The sequence below is a fragment of the Silene latifolia genome, chromosome 9 (assembly GCF_048544455.1).
Source record: "Silene latifolia isolate original U9 population chromosome 9, ASM4854445v1, whole genome shotgun sequence".
Taxonomy (NCBI): Eukaryota; Viridiplantae; Streptophyta; class Magnoliopsida; order Caryophyllales; family Caryophyllaceae; genus Silene; species Silene latifolia.
Genome location: NC_133534.1, coordinates 181837856 through 181857653, shown reverse-complemented (window position 1 = coordinate 181857653; position 19798 = coordinate 181837856).

Here is a 19798-nt window from a genome sequence, read left to right as displayed (position 1 = left end):
ATGGACTCATCTAATCTAAGGGGACTCACTTGAACCTACTTCTATATATATATATATATATATATATATATATATATAAATATATAGAGGCCGAATCCGGTGAGGCCGTTAATTATGGCGAGACGGCCGGCCTCACCAAATTCCTTCATTAATCCTTCATTATATGGACTAACTTCCTATTATTCATTGGGCTGAAAATTTAGGGGTCACTCCAAATCTTTTCATTTAGCCCAAAATACTTTCTCTCACTAAAATATTATATCATATAATAGCCCAATCACGAAATATCTCTCTAAAAATATAACAAACAAAATTTTTTTCTGAAAATTTTCTTCGTCAAGCAAACTCGTCTTCAACGGAAATTCTTCAGCAAGCGAGCTCATCAATTTGTTCATCGATTGTTCGTGAATTCCATCAAAACAACATTCAACAACGTTGATTCAATAAATTTCATAAGAAAAATCGAATAATTTACAGGTAATTTCATAATTTTCATCAAAATTGAGTATATTCATACAATTCTGTCAATTCACTCATAAATTGATGATATCAGGTTCGAATTTGATCAAATTGAACGATTTTGTAAATAAAACGTTCGAATTTGACCAATATTTTGAGCGATTTCCTTTTTCTCAATTGCTATGCTATGGAGATTGTTCGTGGATTTCGTATTACTTACTAAATTTTTTTTGACGATTTTGCAGCTCTAATTGCTATGGAGATTGTAGATATCACAATGACTGATGATAATAGTGTTATTGAATCAGGTATATCGTTTTTTATGTAATTTTGTAAAAATCTCATTTCTATCATTCAATTTGCATTTGTCAAAATTTCTGCTCGATTATTATGCAATATATGGATTGATATTGTATCTCTGTGAATCTTAGAACCTAATTGTGTGACTGTAAGAGTTGGTTGAATTGTTAGTGTAACAGTTATCAATTGAGTGGATTTTGTTGTTTGGTGATTCTCATACCTTATTTTGTGAATCTCAGACCTAGTTTAGTGAAACTTAGAGCTTGTTTTGTGAAACTTATCATAAGTGGTTAGAATCACCTTTTCTACTCTTTTACTTATTTTGTGAATCTCAGACCTAGTTTAGTGAATCTTAGACCTTATTTTGTGAATCTCAGACCTTACTCAGTGAATCTTAGAAAAATTAATTAAAACATAATATTCAGAAAACTTAAAAATCTTGTAATTTTTCATCACATAAAATTTCGCAGGCTCATGGCTTTCGAATTAACTAAACAACAACATTCAAAAATAAAATAAAATGAAAAGCTGAAAAATTAAGCAAGATATGATATTTGTTTAGTTTATCAATCACCCTTATTTGTTCGAGGCAATGCACATAGAGCAATATTGATATAGCTATAGGTGCAAAGATTCATCGCATCGCCGAGTGATCTTCCCGCATGTTTAGATGAATATGGGACTCTTCTACATACTGGAGTGTAGTTAAAATATTTTGAATCAAGCCTTGATGCTACCCATAGAAAGGGCCCCTGAACTCGGGAATAAGTAGCCTTGACCATTCGGATCTAGTACGCCCAAATTGCTCAAACTTCTCCCGCAACTTAAAAGCCCTTTTGCGACCATTGTCATTTGTGCCAAATTGAATTAGTACTAATCCCATAAAATGACAAGTCTGCCTGCACATAACAGGGACCAAAGACTCTATCTCATAACCTTGGCTCATTAAACAATCTGCCAATTTAGAGAGGTCCGGACAAACATACTTCCCTTTTTTATCCATATAACCTGGAACATTCGCCAAAACACAAGTATAGGGAAATACAAATAAATGAGACATTGTGTGCAATAGGGATTTTTGAAATGTTTTCTGAGAAGAGAGGAGAGGTTATTGGTATATACTATTATGTTTCATAAATTAGATATTTATAGGCCTGGTATTTGGCACAATCACATCAAGATGCTGTTCACATTACCCATATATTAAATTTTTTGATTGTTCAATTTCCTTTTCTTGGGAATGGAAGTGTTATTAACAAATCAACAAAATATCCTCATACATACAACCTGACCTTTTCTTAAAAGTGAATTCATAATCTTCACCAAAAAATTTTAAATTATTTGAACTAATAATCTGATACTTTATTTAGTGAATCTCGGAATTTATTTGGTGAATCTCAGCCTTTATTTAGTGAATATTGGGCCTTACTTTGTGAATCTCTGTTGTTAAACGTTACTAATGCAATTTATTTATTTCTTATTGTGTGAATCAGAGACCTTAGTTTGTGAAACTAGAAGGTTATTTTGTGAAAGTTAAAAACCGAACTAATAATCGAACCAAAAAGTGAACTTGTGAATCTCGGTCATTGTATTTGTGAATCCTAGAGCTCCTTTTGTGAACCCTTTAGAGGAATGACCTATCTCGCTCTCTTCCTTGCTTAGATAATATCCTCAGACTTTATTTGTGAATCACAGACCTTATTTAGTGAATCTTAAACCTTGTTTTATGAATGTGAGATGTGACTTTGTGAACCTTTTATCTTCATAGGTATTGATTCAAATGTCAACAACAACTCACAGTGTAGTGTGACGCCTCGTGTCGGTTGTGGTGAGGTTCCTTGCTCTAATGTTGGTTCTTGTCAGGATGGTGAGGGTTCTACTGCTGTGTTAACAACCCCTACAATGCCAACTATTTCCACACCTACTACTTTGGTAACTTACACACCGGGTGGCACTGAGCAATGGATAACTAGGATTGAAGAGAAGTTTACACCCGTGCTTGGCAAAACATTTGTGGACTTAGAGTCAGCAATGTTGTTCTATAAAATTTATGCTATTGCTTGTGGGTTTGAAGCAAGGAAGTCTTCAACTAAGAGGTTTAAAGATGGGACTATTCGAACAAAATGCATGGTTTGTCATCGTCAAGGTTTTAATAACAGGAAAAATCGTCCTCCAAAAGCTGATGCAAAAACAACAACTGTTGAAACTGGTGACAAAACAAAAGCTGGTGCAATAAGTGCAAATAGAAAACAAAACTGCTAAAACCAAAGACGAAAAAGGGTGGAGTTGCAGGTGCGGTGAAGCTGAGAGTTCCAATAAGCAAAGTGGTACAAGAATAACTAAAATTAAAAGGTGGGGTTGTGAAGCAATGATAAAATTCATGTACCATGAAAAGATGTACAAAATTGAACAATTCCGTGAGGGTCACAATCACCCAGTGACGCCTGTCAAAAATAGGGAATTTGAGAAACTTGCTCTTAATATAAATCAACTGAACAAATATCATAAGCAATTGATTATACAAAATTCGAGATTGAATGTCGGGGCTAGTTTAACATACAAATTATGCAAGGAACAAGCAGAGGGTTTCGAAAATGTTGGAGCTACCCTTACGCAGTTCAAGAATTTCCAAAGGGAAGTAAAGTGTCTACTTTGTGGCAAGGATGTACATATGTTCATCTCTCGTTTAGAAACCCTCCGAGAAACAAAAGGGTTGGTATTTTCATATGAAACAGATGCTGACAGTGCCTTGACAAGAATTTTTTGGACAAATGCGGATTCCATCAGATGTTACACATTGTTTGGTGATGCTATTTCATTCGATCCAACCTATGGAACAAACAAATATAACATGAAATTTGCACCTTTCATCGGCATTGACAATCACAAAAAATCAATAACATTTGGATGCGTGCTTTTAGATCATGAAGACGATGACTCGTTTATTTGGGCATTTCAGTTCGAAAGCAATGGGTGGCAAAGAACCCAATTACATCATCGTGACCAAGATGCCGGAATAATAAATGCGTTCGGTGTGTTTGGAATATCTTACTTTTGTGAATCTGGTTATTTATTTGGTGAATCTTGAAGTTTAATTTGTGAATCATAGAGCGTGTTTTGTGAAAGTTAGATCTTGATTTGTAAAACACAAAGCTAATATTCTTAAACTTGGTCATAAGTTGTTGAAATTGCCTATTTTGTTATTTCTCTTATCTTGTGAATCTGAGACCTTGTTTTGTGAATCTCAGACCTTAACTTGTGAATCTCAGACCTTGTGTTGTGAATCTCAAACCTTGTTCAGTGAATCTTTGGGCTTGTTATGTGAAACTTGGTTGTGGTTTAAAATCATTTATTTTACTCTTAATTTTGTGAATCTCAGACCTTGTTCAGTGAATCTTTGGGCTTGTTATGTGAAACTTGGTCGTGGTTTAAAATCATCTATCAGTCTCATAATTTTGTGAATCTCATACCTTATCTTGTGAAATGTCAGACCTTGTTCAGTGAATCTTAGGGCTTGTTTTGTGAAACATGGTCGTGGTTTAAAATCATCTATTTTCCTCTTAATTTTGTGAATCTCAGACGTTATGTTGTGAATCTCAGACCTTGTTCAGTGAATCTTAGTGCTTGTTATGTGAAACTTGGTCGTGGTTTAAAATAATCTATTTTGCTCTTAATTTTGTGAATCTCAGACCTTATCTTGTGAATCTCAGACTTTGTTCACTGAATCTTTGGGCTTGTTATATGACACACAAAGCTAATATTCTTAAACTTGTTTTGTGAGACCTTGTTTTGAAATTGCGTATATTGTTATTTCTCTTATCTTGTGAATCTGAGACCTTGTTTTGTGAATGTTAGAGCTTGATTTGTGACAAAAGATCTCTGACAATAGATAATGTGGATTTTGTGACTTGCAGCCGTGTTCAAAAAAGCAAGACATCGCTTTTGCATGTGGCACATTATGAAGAAAGTAACAGACAAGGTTGGGAGCACAATTTGCAAAGAGACTGATTTCTTAAGTCGTCTGAACAATGTTGTCTGGAGCGAGGACTTGGAGCTTGAGGAATTTGAAGAGAATTGGGCTAAAGTCATTAGCGAGTTTTCGTTAGAAGAGAATAAATGGTTGACTGACAAGTTCGCGGAACAAGATCAATGGATACCCGCTTATTTCAGGAATGTCCCGATGGGCAACATTTTAAAAACCACACAAAGATCAGAGAGTTCGAATAGCTTCTTCAAGAGATTTGAAAATAAATATGGGACTCTTGTAGAATTTTGGATGAGATTTGAGAGTGCCATGGACCAACAAAGGCACAATCTAAAGCTTCTCGAAGCACAGAGCCACAACTCAATGCCTGAAACCCTATTCGGGTCAAACTGGGAGGCCCATGCAGTGAAGGTCTATACACATGAAGTGTTCTTTGATTTCCAAAAGGAGGTTAAATTTTCGGTAAATGCGTGTAGTGTTTGTGGATACACCCCACCAGATCCAGTAACTAACTTTGAAGTTTCAATTGTTGAGGACGCGAACAAGCGAAAGAGATATGCAGTTGAGTACAATCGGAGAACAATGGATGTTCGGTGTGCATGTAAATTGTTTGAAAGGAAAGGTATCTTATGCAACCACATCATTTGGATTTGCTCGGGAAAGTTTAAGGAAATTCCTGAGAAATACATCTTGCGTAGGTGGAGTAAGAATGCACTCAGAAACCCGGTTTATGATTTGAATGGAAATCTACTGGAAAACAATGATCTTACTGGTAATAGTAAGTTTGAGATGTCTCAGGTGTGGTCTGACATTTATGCAATTGTTGGTATGCTTAAAAGAAAAGAAGAAGAGTCAGATATGAGAGACTTTGCCAAGCTAATAAAAGAATTCCGAGAGAAGTTGGAGCCAAACCCAAAGCCTTTGACCAAAGAACAAGAATTGGAGGCCCTTCTCAACTGCAAGGCTCCAAAAGAAATCAAGATCTTACCACCTAAAGTCTCTAGAAACAAAGGTAGTGGTAAAAGGATGGTGAGCAGCAAAAATAAGGCAATTATGAAGGCAAAAAAACCAAAAAGGTTGTGTGCTAAGTGTAAACGCATGTCACACCATGATAAAAGAAATTGTCCAAATGAGTTTGCAGAGCATCCTCCTGAGAATCAAGTATGTATAATTCTACTCTTGTCTTTCCATTTTAGTGTTGCTTGAAAACGCAACTTTTCTCAAAAAAAAGTATCTAATAAAGGTTTGATTCTTCACATAGGGAGACACATCGGAAGAAGAGGAAGAAGAGGAAGAGGTTGAGAATGAAGAATGATGTAATGAGGAAGAAGAGGAAGATGATTGAAGAAGACAAGTTTTAAGCTTGTTTTATTTTTGTCAACGTTGTGAATCCTTATTTTATGAAACTGGAACGTAAAATTTCTGAATATAGCATCAAGCGTTTTTATAATTTCAGACCTTGTTCACCTTGTTCAGTGAATCTTAGGGCTTATTCTGTGAAACTTGGTCGTGGTTTAAAACCATCTATTTTGCTGTTAAATTTGTGAATCTCAGACCTTATTTTGTGAATCTCAGACCTTATATTGTGAATCTCAGACCAAGTTCAGTGAATCTCAGACCAAGTTCAGTGAATCTTAGGGCTTATTCTGTGAAACTTGGTCGTGGTTTAAAACCATCTATTTTGCTCTTAAATTTGTGAATCTTGGACCTTATTTTGTGAATCTCAGACCTTATATTGTGAATCTCAGACCTTGTTCAGTGAATCTTAGGGCTTGTTCTGTGACACTTGGTCTCAGAGCTTATATTGTGAATCTCAGACCTTGTTCAGTGAATCTGAGGGCTTGTTCTGTGACACTTGATCTCAGACCTTATATTGTGAATCTCAGACCTTGTTCAGTGAATCTTAGGGCTTGTTCTGTGAAACTTGGTCGTGGTTTAAAATCATCTATTTTGCTGTTAAATTTGTGAATCTCAGACCTTATTTTGTGAATCTCAGACCTTATTTTGTGAATCTCAGACCAAGTTCAGTGCATCTTAGGGCTTGTTCTGTGAAACTTGGTCGTGGTTTAAAATAATCTATTTTGCTCTTAATTTTGTGAATCTCAGACCTTATCTTGTGAATCTCATACCTTTTGCTCAACTCATTGACAATGTCAATGTCAAACTTAAATCGTGGTTTAAAATCATCTACTTTACAACTATCAAAATATCTTTACAAGAGTTGATGAAGGCAACAATCTTTACAACTATCAAATATCTTTACAAGAGTTGAAATATCTTGCCTCGAACCATTTTTGCTCAACTCAATGTCAATGTCAATGTCAATGTCAAATTAACTATCAAAATATCTTTACAAGAGTTGATGTAGGCAACAATCTTTACAGGAGCCTCGACCCACTTTTGCATATTATGACTTCACGGACAATTGTCTTCCTTAATTAAACACCTATACAACCAAAAACAAGTACAATCGACTTATTTACGAAAAATTTGCCAAAGTTATGAAGAAATGAACTTCACATCATTTTTAAGACAATGAAGTGTACCTTTGTAGTATTTTTATCCCATCTAAGTAGTTCCAATACGATCGATTTTCGATATTGTGTCAAATTCTGCCAAGAGAAACATATATTAATGAAGTATATAGACAACGAACCTATCTTTATTTGGAGAATATCAAACCTTGTTTTGTGATTCTCGAGCTTGTTCAAGTGAATCTCGGACCTTGCCGATAATGACCATGTTTCACCAAAAAGCTCGAGATTCACTGCACAATGTCTGGGGTTCACAAGATTAGCCTTATTTACGTATACTAATGAACTTACCTGAAAATATTCACTTTTGGTCCATAAACTATCATCATCCAAGGCACTCAACCACTTCAGCAGAAAAATTCCACAATCATAACTAGACAAAAAAAAAAACAGTAAATGGCTCAAAATAATAACTATTGATCTGTTAACAAAAGGAAAAATATACATGCTTACATACCTTGTTGTTTGTTGAGGGACTTTGAGATTGACATATTCGTTCGTGTGCATGAACTCCAAAGAGTTATATAACCCCGGCAATATAGTGAAACATGATGTACCCGAAAAAGAAAAGGCAATAACAAAATCAAAATATATTTTGGAATATACTTTTAAAAGAAAAGGCAATAACAATAATTTGGGAAAAAAAAATCATACAATCTCTTTGGCATGCTTGTTGTCGGGATCCACATTTAATGACCACGCATGAGTCAAGGATGAAATTTTTTCCATGCTTTATATCACAGACACAAGCCCACCAATGCCGCGGCTCGTGTTACTATGCAAAGGGATAAAAACCTGAGATAGTAAATGTCCAACGATTCACAAAACAAGGTCGAGGATTCACAAAACAAGGTCACAAACTAAGTTCAAGGAGTTCACAAAATAAACTCCAGGATTCACAAAACAAGGTCCAGGATTCACAAAACAAGGTCGAGGATTCACAAAACAAGGTCCAGGATTCACGAATTATGTTCCAGGATTCACAAATAAGATTCACAAAATAAGGTCCAGGATTCACAAAATAAGGTCCAGGATTCACAAAATAAGGTCAAGGATTCACAAAACAAGGTCACAAACTAAGTTCAAGTAGTTAACAAAATAAGGTCCAGGATTCACAAAACAAGATCCAGGATTCACGAATTATGTTCCAGGATTCACAAATAAGTTCACAAAATAAGGTCCAGGATTCACAAATAAGTTCACAAAATAAGGTCCAGGATTCACAAATAAGTTCACAAAATAAGGTCCAGGATTCACAAAATAAGGTCAAGGATTCACAAAACAAGGTCAAGGATTCACAAAACAATGTCACAAAACTAAGGTCAAGGAGTTCACAAAATAAGGTCCAGGACTCACAAAATAAAGTCCAGGATTCACAAAACAAGTTCCAGGATTCACGAAATAAGGTCCAGGATTCACAAATATCTGACCTTGTCGATATGGCTACCAGCAGGTGGAGTATAACTGTCCTTTATGTGTGTACCCCAAATTTCAGGGTTCTTTTCTCGATCAAGACTCTACAAGTCACAAGAAGGCAATTTTAGAAACAAAGCAACTTAAAGAACGCAAAATACTTGAATATCAACATATAAAGGATTTGAGACTGACAAATATTGTTGTTGGCAAGTAGATTAAATTTCTTCTACTGAATGTGCACTTAATTCCAAATATATCAATGACCTACAAAATTAAATTTTTTAGGAAACATACACATTGAGTGACGTGAACAAAATGAAAACATGGGAAGGAAAAGGAAAATAATACTCAGGGGTTACTTACCTCATCCATAACAAGACCTTTCGGTCCAAGACTACGCAAAGCTTCTCTTGTGACAACCATCCACGGAGTGGACACCATAACGTCACTTCATTATTGATAAAATTCAATTAGTAGGTATATTTATTACAATAAAAAAAATCAGAAAATGAAAGCAAAAATATGACATTTCTTGTATATTTTTTCGTGCTTTCTTTCGAACAAAATGCATCAATTCATTGTCAGTGTATTGAGGCCATTCGAGTGCATCATTTTGTACTATTTCTCTGGATAGGTTCTCTTGATTGCACGCCCTCAACTCCTTACTGGAAGATGGTTTATCGAGGCCAGAAATAATTGGTGTAGAAGGAGGATCATTGTTCCCTACCACATGAGGAGGAGTAGAAGTTGCAGGAGTTGTTTGCATATCTCTTTCAGTTGTTCTCCTCCTTTTGTACTCAACGAACCGTTCTTGATTATGATGATCATCCGCTACCGCTATGGGCTCAGAATGGTCAGGTTGTTCATCATTGACAGGAGAGGCATCATCACTGACGGGAGGGAAATCATCAGTAGCAGTATTATGAGAGGGAGATAAAAGATGGTCAGGTTGTTCATCATTTTTCCCTACCACAGGAGGAGGAGTAGAAGTTGCAAGAGTAGCTAGAACAAGAATGATGGGGTGAGTGGGCTCATTGACGTAAGGGAAATCATCAATAGCACTGGAACTTGTTTGCATATCTCTTTCACTTGTTCTCCTCCTATTGTACTCAACGCACCGTTCTTGATTATGATGATCAGTAGCAGTAGTATGACAGGGAGATAAAAGATGATCAGGTTGTTCATCAGCTTGAATACAAGATGTTGAAGGTTCACGAAATCGTATGATTTGGCAGTCTGGTTTTGGTGATGAACGACGTGACTGTATTGGTTGCAAAGCTTTACCCATCACGTCCAATGCCTCCAACAATTCAGCTAGATTATCCCCACTATTACCCTCCACACTCTCCTGTACATTACCCTCCTCATTATTGTCTTCTTGAGATGCCCTAAAACAACTGCGCAATACCATCTACACACCTGCAACTAGTTTAGAAACCGTTGCCGAGGAAGGTAGTTTGCTCGAGCTTGGCTAGCAAGAGATTTGTACTCCATGAAAGCTTGAACCATGACCTTTGCGGAAAGAGCAAGTTTATTAATAAACTCAGAGGAGGATCGAAGGTTCTTCATCTTCGAATGTTGTTGTTCACTTGATCGCTTTGAAGACCGCCTAAACTCAATAGTAGGCAAAGGTGCGCTCGGTGGCTTTGAAGACTCCCAAAACTCAATAGTAGGCAAAAGTGCATGTGCCTTATCGAGTGATGACAAAGTGGAGGCTCAATCGAACCCTTGCCGAAAGTTCTATTGTCCGAATTTTTGTCATTCACTTCCTGCTTAATTCTCTTGGATATAGCTTCTTTAGTCTAAGTTGAGAGCGTTGGAAACTGTCGGGTAACCAGGCGTGCTTTGTAGACACATCGGTCTAGATAAATAAAAACCAAGACCATAATAGGTCCACCAAACCAATTTTCTTGCAGCTTTTGGGTCTTCCACTCCTCCATTTGCCAAGACTCAACTTGGTCAGCCAATTTATGTTTGATAAAATTGCACCAGTTGAATTTGGAGATCAACTCAGTGTTTACCAAACTTTTAAGAAGTCTCAAACTTGCCCTATTGCCTACAACACCGCCTAAAAGAGCATTTAAGATATAAATGATGAAAGTGCGTTTGAAATCATCTCTACCATCTTTTTGTGTAAAGAGCTTTTCCATAATGTGTTTGAGCTCAATGGAACTACCTTTGTATTGACTTTTGAAATCCTCCAAAAGAGACACATAAGAAGGGGACTTATCTCCAATTTTTGCTTCTTCGACAATGTTTGGACCCATTGGCAATCCCATGCACAGATGGATATCTTCCTCTAAAACAAGGAGTTTCCCATCACACAACGATCTGTCTGGTGGTCATAATTAGAAACTAGCCGACGCCAAGTGACCGGAACAACATCATTTTAAGATCCAATAGAGAACCAAATCCCATTTCTTGTATAGCTTCAATCGCTTATCCGATGGTGGATTCTCCTTATTGTTGAGAAAGTGGTAAAGCCCAGAACGAGACATCCGAGTCCTCAACACAGGCAGTCTCTCTTTGTAAACTCTTGTCTTTTTTTAGGTGGCTCGTAGACGGTTCGATAGCTTGAGATAATCGCCTGGTTGGTTGAACAGGTCGCTTCAAAATAACATCAGAACTAAAATCCGAAATGTAAACATTTTAAGTAAGTTTGACAACAGAGAAGGTGATTTCATGCACTTGTTAACAAGTATAACAATATTATCTTCCAGTTTCACAAAACAGGGTCTAAGATTCACACAATTAGGTCCCAGATTCACACAACTAAGTCCTAGATTTACGAAATGCAAATGAGATGTAGCTCTTTGAAAAAGCGGCAATAAATAAGGATAAGATAATGAAAACAGATAAGGTGATTTCATGCACTTATTAACAAGTATAACAATATTATCTTCCAATTTCACAAAACAGGGTCAGATTCACACAATTAGGTCCTAGATACACAAAACTAGATCCTAGATTCACGAAATGCAAATGAGATGTAGCTAACAAAAACTAGCAAAAACGAGCGCCATAAACCCACAGTAACAAAAACATTTAAAAATTGGCAAAGAACATGCATCCAAAGAACGATAAATTAATCACAAAACCATACGCAAAAGAATCGAAATATACTAAAAAAAACCTAAAACCTCACTAACAAAAACTGGCAAAAACCCTAAACCCTCAATAACAAAAACTGGCAAAAACCCTAAACAATAATTTGACGAATAATGGCGAAACAAAAGGAGGATGAATCGAAATTTGAGAAAGTAGATAGAAAAATACCTAATTTGCGGATAATAGCGAAGAAAAGCTAATGGCGGATAATGGCGAAGACGAGCAGTTAATGAATATGGAAGTTGAAGAGAGAGCAGTTAGTGAATATGGTGAATATGGAAGTTGAAGAGAGTGAATATGGATGTTGAATATGGTGAAATTTGAAAATTGCGAAATTGTGAAAATGCGAAATTGCGAAATTGAAACCACGTGGATCTTCACTTAAGATGTTTGTTTCACTCAATGTTGTGAATCCTGGAACATAATTCGTGAATCCTGGACCTTATTTTGTTAACTACTTGAACTTAGTTTGTGACCTTGTTTTGTGAATCCTTGATCTTGTTTTGTGAATCCTGGACCTTGTTTTGTGAATCCTTGACCTTGTTTTGTGAATCCTGAAACTTATTTTGTGAATCCTGGACCTTATCTTGTGAAACTGGAACAGAAAATTATGAAACATAGACCTGAATCCAGCATTAAGTATTTTTGTGATTTTGATCAAAATTTAGTCGATGTCATCATTCCCCAATCTAGCATGAATCCAGCATCGTTCCCCAATGAAATAAAGCCTTTAGTTGATGATATGAAATATGTAATTGTACATAATACAGAAAAGGATGTGAATCAAATGAGAAGGCGGCTTGCATTAAACATCTTTGTCTCTCAATAAAAGACCGTCATACGAAGTACACCCGTCTCATCTTATGGTCAATCCAAGTTTCACAATTTCTTGTAGCATTACATTCTCGACTACTAAATACATTCTCGACTACTAAATACAAGATTACAGACTAAACAATTCATGGTACCATTACAAACAAACAAGGTCATATGGCCGAATTAATTTTAGATATAGCAGGCCTGCTGAAGCAAGGGATGGCCGCCACTGAACACATATACATCGAAGAATGATCATTTGCTTGCAAAAGACTGTCCATGTCATCAATGAAACACCTATACCATGAAAAACAAGTAACAATTAACAAATGTTCACCAAAGTTATGACGAAATGGACTTTGCATTAATTTTAAGTCAAGCAAGTGTACCGTTTTTGTATTTTTATCCCATTTAAGAAGTTCCAATATTATCTTCTTTCGATAGTCAGGCAATTTCTGCAAAAGAGATTTTCATACAGTATAGTATATATTTAATATGTAGCAATGGCAAGGTAGGAGGCAAAACCCGTAAATCTATACCTCAAAATATTCACTGTTGGTCCATAAACTTTGATTGTCCAACGCATCCAACCATTTCAGCACAAACACTCCACAATCAAAACTACAAATAAATAAACATTTATGAGTAAAAAAAACATCTCAAGTGAACATCAACTATTCAACCATTCATTTCAAAAATATGGGATTGGGTACATGATTTTGGTCGAGAGGGACCATTAAAACTTGTACAATATATCTCATAATATAGCATAAAAAACGAAGATACATGGTTACATACCATGTTTTTTGTTGAGGGACTTTAAGGTTTTCAATTGGGTTCATGTACATCAACCGCAAAGGTTCAAATGGAGATGAACCACCACAAAGAACAGATGAAACTTGGTACAACTGGAACATGAAAAAGTCAATAGAACATAAAAATATGACAGGGATATATTTTTTGGGAAAAAAACTAAAGATAAATACTCCAAAATTTTTTGGGAAAAAATCATACAATCTCGTGGGCTGTGTGGTTATCACGATCCGCATGTATATCGGTGCTCGAGTCGAGGATGAAATTTTTTTTTTGCTTTAAATCACAAACGCAAGCCCACCAATGACGACACTTTTCGTTAAACATAGGGATAAAAACCTGCAATAGACAAACCAATTAACAATACACATGAACGAAAATAAATAAAAAAGAACATAAATAGTAGAAGAGGGATCTTTCACCTTTTGGATATTGCTCCCATCAAATGGAATGTAATCAGGCTTCATGTATTGACCCCAAATAGCTGGGTTGCGTTCTTCATGAACGGTCTGCATGTGACAAAAGTAGGACCATTTTAATAAACCAAGGAGGAGCCAATACTTGAAATATCAACATCTAAAGGATTTGAAGCTCACATATACTGTGGTTGGCAAGTAGAGGAGATCGATTTCCGAGTGTGGACTTCACTCCAAACATATCAATCACCTACAAAACAAATTTAACAAAACATATGCAAATGATTCACAAAATAACGTCCAGCATTCACAAAATAAGGTCCAGGATTCACAAAATAAGGTCCAAGATTCACAAAACAAGTTCCAGGATTCACAAAAATAAGTTCAGAAAATAAGCTCCAATATTCACAAAACAAGGTCCATCATTCACAAAATAAGGTCTAGGATTAACAAAACAAGTTCTAGGATTCACAAAAAAAGTAAAATGAAACATGAAAAGAAAAAGGAAAGGAAAATGATTCTTACCTGATCCATAACAAAGCCACGTGGTCCAAGGGTCTGTAAAGCCTCCCTTGTGACTTCCATCCATGGAGTGGACACCATAGCGTCACTTAAATAATGAGGAAATGCAATTAGTCAATATCTCTCACAATATAACTTTTATATTGTAAAATCAAATAAAAATCATATAACTTTTATATTGTAAAATCAAATCAAAGCAAAATCATTACAATTTAGTTTGTGCCTATTTTGATCTGCATACATAATCCAACAATTCTTTGGTCACTTTGTAAGGAAGTGGTCGAGAGCCACTTTGCGCGAATATGAGCATATAAACATCATTTAATCAACTAAAGTACTAAAGGTTTTGCAAGAAAAATATGATAATATTAAAAGAAGAAGGTTCTTACAGCGGTACACGACTCCATTCTAGTGCATCTTTTTTCACTCTATCTATTAATACGTTCTTACCACATGTAATAATCTGATAGCACACCCTCAGTGCAAAACGCTTCACCTGAACTTCCTATAAATGCAAAAAGGGGAATAATAATGTGTTGCCTACTTATAAAAATTTATATTTATCAATGTATAAATAGAGTTGAAAAAGTAATCTTACAGTATATATGGTTATTGAACAATCACTTTTGTTTCCTTTGTAATTCTCCAATATGTTCAATAAATAGATGCCATTATCTATTTCATCAGAAGGTAAGTTTGATTTTGGGATAAACACTTCGGGCGTCCACATAATACTTCTCAGTGCTGGCACCTTTGGTTTAAGAAGCCGGATGAACTTTTCTTTCTGTATGTACAAAAGAGAAATCAGTCTTTCTTAGCTACTCAGACCTTGTTCAGTGAATCTTAGGGCTTGTTCTGTGAATCTTAGGGCTTGTTCTGTGAAACTTGGCCGTGGTTTAAAATCTTCTATTTTGCTCTTAATTTTATGAATCTCACATCTTATCTTGTGAATCTCAGACCTTGTACAGTTAATCTTAGGGCTTGTTCTGTGAAAATTTGGTCGTGGTTTAAAATCATCTATTTTGCTCTTAATTTTATGAATCTCAGACCTTATCTTGTGAATCTTAGGCCTTGTTCAGTGAATCTTAGGGCTTGTTCTGTGAAAATTTGGTCGTGGTTTAAAATAAAATCATCTACTTTGCTCATAATTTTGTGAATCTCAGGCCTTATCTTGTGAATCTCAGGCCTTGTTCAGTGAATCTTAGGGCTTGTTATGTGAAACTTGGTCGTAGTTTAAAAACATCTATTTTGGTCTTAATTTTGTGAATCTCACACCTTATCTTGTGAATCTCATACCTTGTTCAGTGAATCTTAGGGCTTGTTTTTGTGAAACATAAGTGTAGGCTTCACAAAATAAAGTCATACATTCACAAAGTCATTTCCTAGTAGAATCACAATAACACACATTTCCCTAAGCAAAATGGAAACAATAGACGTACCAAAGGTTGGATAAAACAGGAATAATCAACATATCTGCCTTTCATAGGATGGATGATTTGCACTTTGCTACTTTTAGTTCTGAGGTCGATACAAATCAAGAAAGGTACGCAGGAGGCGGAGACTATTGGAGCGAAAACCTGAAAAGGGACAAAAAGTTAACTGAATTAAAAAAGACAAAAATGCAATGAATAAAAAAGTCAAAAATGAACTTAAGTTGAAATATAAGCAGACCAAAATAAAAGACTTACTAGTTGAACTGCAGAAACATCAACATTGGAGAGACACTGGGAACAAAAAAATAAGATCAGTATGAGTAACGATTAGAAGTGAACATCATGTAAAATACACTCAGAGAATTGGATAAAGTACAGGGTAATAAGACTAACACTTTCATTTCTATACGGCACAAATAAACGAGAAGGGGAAGTCCGGGATTTGAACATCTCATTACTATTTAAGATCTCACAATACACATCTATGACATAAGATGATATCCGATCGACTTGAGCACACTCTTCAACCGGCTCCTAGTCAAAGTCGACATTCACTTTGGAAAAGAAGCTCCGTTTCATCATATGATTCGCCAAGTATAAAATCTAATACTTGTTTCTCAGCTTGATTCAATTCCTTAAAAACATTAAGATTCCTTTGCAAATAGGGCGATCGGATAACTTCAGCTGGAACTACAACCCTCCTCTTACCACGACCCGGAACATCCTCTTCAATTGGTAAGGGAGATAAGGGAGATGGGATTGCAAAGAAGAGCTGGGGTTTTGCAAGGAACACGGGCAATCGACTTTGCCAAATGACGTGGCGATCGACGAATATAGACATTCGACATATCGTTCTCGACGGATGTTTTATCAATTGTTGAAACAAGTGGAGTATCTGGTAGGCAAATAACATCACGAGTTGTCTTGCACTACCACGAGTAGTAGGAGGAGTAGTCGTTATCTCAATAATTGTAGGCTCGGTGACGTCCTTATCGGGAAGAACATCATCCAGAGGCGTGAGAAGATGTGTTCCCTACCAAAGGAGTGGGCTCGGTGAAAGGAGGGATGACATCCACAAGGAGGGATGACGCAGCAAAGATATGTGTGAGGCTCGGGCTCGGGTTGAGACAACAAATGGTCATCATCTCGCTAGAAGCCTAAAGGATGGGTATTCGCATTTGGTGGTGGTGAATGATGTCGCGCAATTGGTTGCAAAGCTTAACCCATCGCATCCAATCCCGCCAACAAATCGGCCTCAGACCACCCATACAAATTATCCACATTCTCCCCAGCTTTCTCCACATTCTCCCCACCTTTCTCCACATTCTCATGAATATCGTCAACCACTTTCTCAGCGATGTTCTCATCCACAATGTCCGACACCTTTTCCTCATTCTTCACATCGTTGACATTTTCAGCATCATCCTCTTGTTGAGATAACTTAAAACCTTCTGCTATGCCGTCTACAAACCGCAACTAGTTTCTTCTTGTTGTTGTTGAAGGCAGTTTGGAGGAGCTTGACTAACAAGTGATTTGAAATCCGAAAAAGCTTGAGCCACTGCCTTTGCGGAAAACGCAAGTTTATGGACAAACTCACCAATGCCTTCATTCCCAGGTAGCGGTAATTTTTCAGCGTCAGCTTCAGATGCTTTATCTTGAATTGTTGACTTGGAAGACTGGCCAAGCTCAATCTTTGGAGGAGGAGGACACAACTGTGGAATATGGTGGTTGAATAACATTGGAGGCTCAATAGAACCCCTGCCAAAAGTTTTCTTGTCCGAATTTTTGTCATTCAGTTCCTGCTTAACTCTCTTGGTTATAGCTTCTTTAGTCCAAGTTGAGAACGTTGGAAACTGCCGAGAAACAAGGCGTGCTTTGAAGACAAATCGGTCAACATAAATGAAAACCAAGACCATAATAGGTCCACCAAACCAATTTTCTTTCAGATTTTGGGTCTGCCACTCCTTCTTTTGCCAAGACTCAACTTGCCCAGCCAATTTGCGTTTGATGAAATTGCACCAGTTGAATCTGGAGATCAACTCAGTGTTTGCCAAACTTTTAAGAAGTCTCAAACTAGCCCGATTGCCTACAGCACCGCCTAGAAAAGCATTGAAGATATAAATGATGAAAGCGCGTTTGAAATCATCTCCACCATCTTTTTGTGTAGAGAGCTTTTCCATAATGTGTTTGAGCTCAATGAGACTACAATTGTATTGACTTTTGAAATCCTCCAAAAGAGACACATAAGAAGGGGACTTATCTCCAATTTTTGCTTCTTCGACAATGTTTGGACCCATTGGCAATCCCATGCACAGATGGATATCTTCCTCTAAAACAAGGAGTTTCCCATCACACAACGATCCTGTACAGTGGTCATAATTAGAAACTAGCCAGTACGCCAACTGACCCGGAACAACATCTGTTTTAAGCTGCAATAGAGAACCAAATCCCATTTCTTGTATAGCTTCAATCTGCTTATCTGATGGTGGATTCTCCTTATTGTTGAGAAAGTGGTAAAGCCCAGAAGGAGACATCCGAGTCCTCAACACAGGCAGTCTCTCTTTGTAAATTTTTGTCTTTTTTTTAGGTGGCTTAGGGACTGGTTCGGTAGCTTTGTAGGTGCTTCAATAGAGTGGTGCAAAGAGCTTGATGACGTCCTCGAACGTCGCTTCATCCCGGCTTGGCTTGATTCCTACAACTCGGTAAAACCTATTATTCACAAAGCAAAAGGAAATAAGTTCACAAAATAAAGAAACTTGGTCGATAAGGTTTAGATTCTCGGACCTTGTTTTTGTGAATCTCGGACATTGTTCGGTGAATCTAAGGGCTTGTTTTGTGAAACTTGGTCATTATAAGTGGTTAAAATCATCTATATTGCTCATACCTTTAATTGGTGAATTCACATACCTTGTTTTGTGAATCTCAGACCTTGTTCAGTGAATCTAAGGGCTTGTTTTGTGAAACTTGGTCATTATTAGTAGTTAAAGTCATCTATTTTGCTCATAACTTTATTTGGTGAATTCACAGACCTTGTTTTGTGAATCTCAGACCTTATTCAGTGAATCTACGTCCTTATTCAGGCCTTCACAAAATAAGTTCCAGGATTCACAAAATAATTTCCAGGATTCACATAATAAGTTGCAAGATTCACAAAAGAAAATCCACAATTCACAAAATAAGGTCACAAAATAAGTTGGTCATTATAAGTGCATGTAAGAATATGTAAGAAAACAAATACAAAATTAAATCGAAAGTCAGAAGTAAAGAACATTGCATAATACATAGAAAAGTGATCCATGCAAATATTTAAAACAAAAGTACAACATTACATGATAATTTATGTTATCCAAAATGTTAAACTAAGACGTACGTAATTATACAGAAGGTTGACACTACTACGAAATTATACAAAATAACAAAAGGGCAAAGTTAAAACCTTAAAGTGCAAAGCCCTAGTTACACAGATAGTACATTACAAACAAGGGACAACTCTAGGCTATATATACATCATCATTAGAGGTAAGTCAAGAAAAGATATATCAGTACGAGTGAGTAGTAAGTCAGCAGCAATGACAATAGCTATATCTCGTTCTTCACTCGGCGTAGCTCTTAAAACAAGCAATGACTCATTAACTGCACTGCGTGCAGCATCATCAAGAGCATTGAGATGAGTACTCTGAGATGGAATTTTTGCTTGCATATAATGCACTAAGAATTTGGCAATCATATTGTCCGTCATGAAACATTTGCATGTTTGAAAGACTATGCTAGGACCCCTACGAATAGTCCGAACACCATTCATATCATTTATGTCTACAGAAAGCCAATATGAGAAGGTGACCCCAGGTGCACTTTTGTGTATCAGAAATAGTTGAGCCCAATTTCGACAAACGAGCGCCATATTTGCTTTATCTTCCCGATCATTAATTTTTGAGAAGATTTTTTCCATAAGACCTTCATTATTGAAAACAGAATGACATGCTTGATAGTGACGGC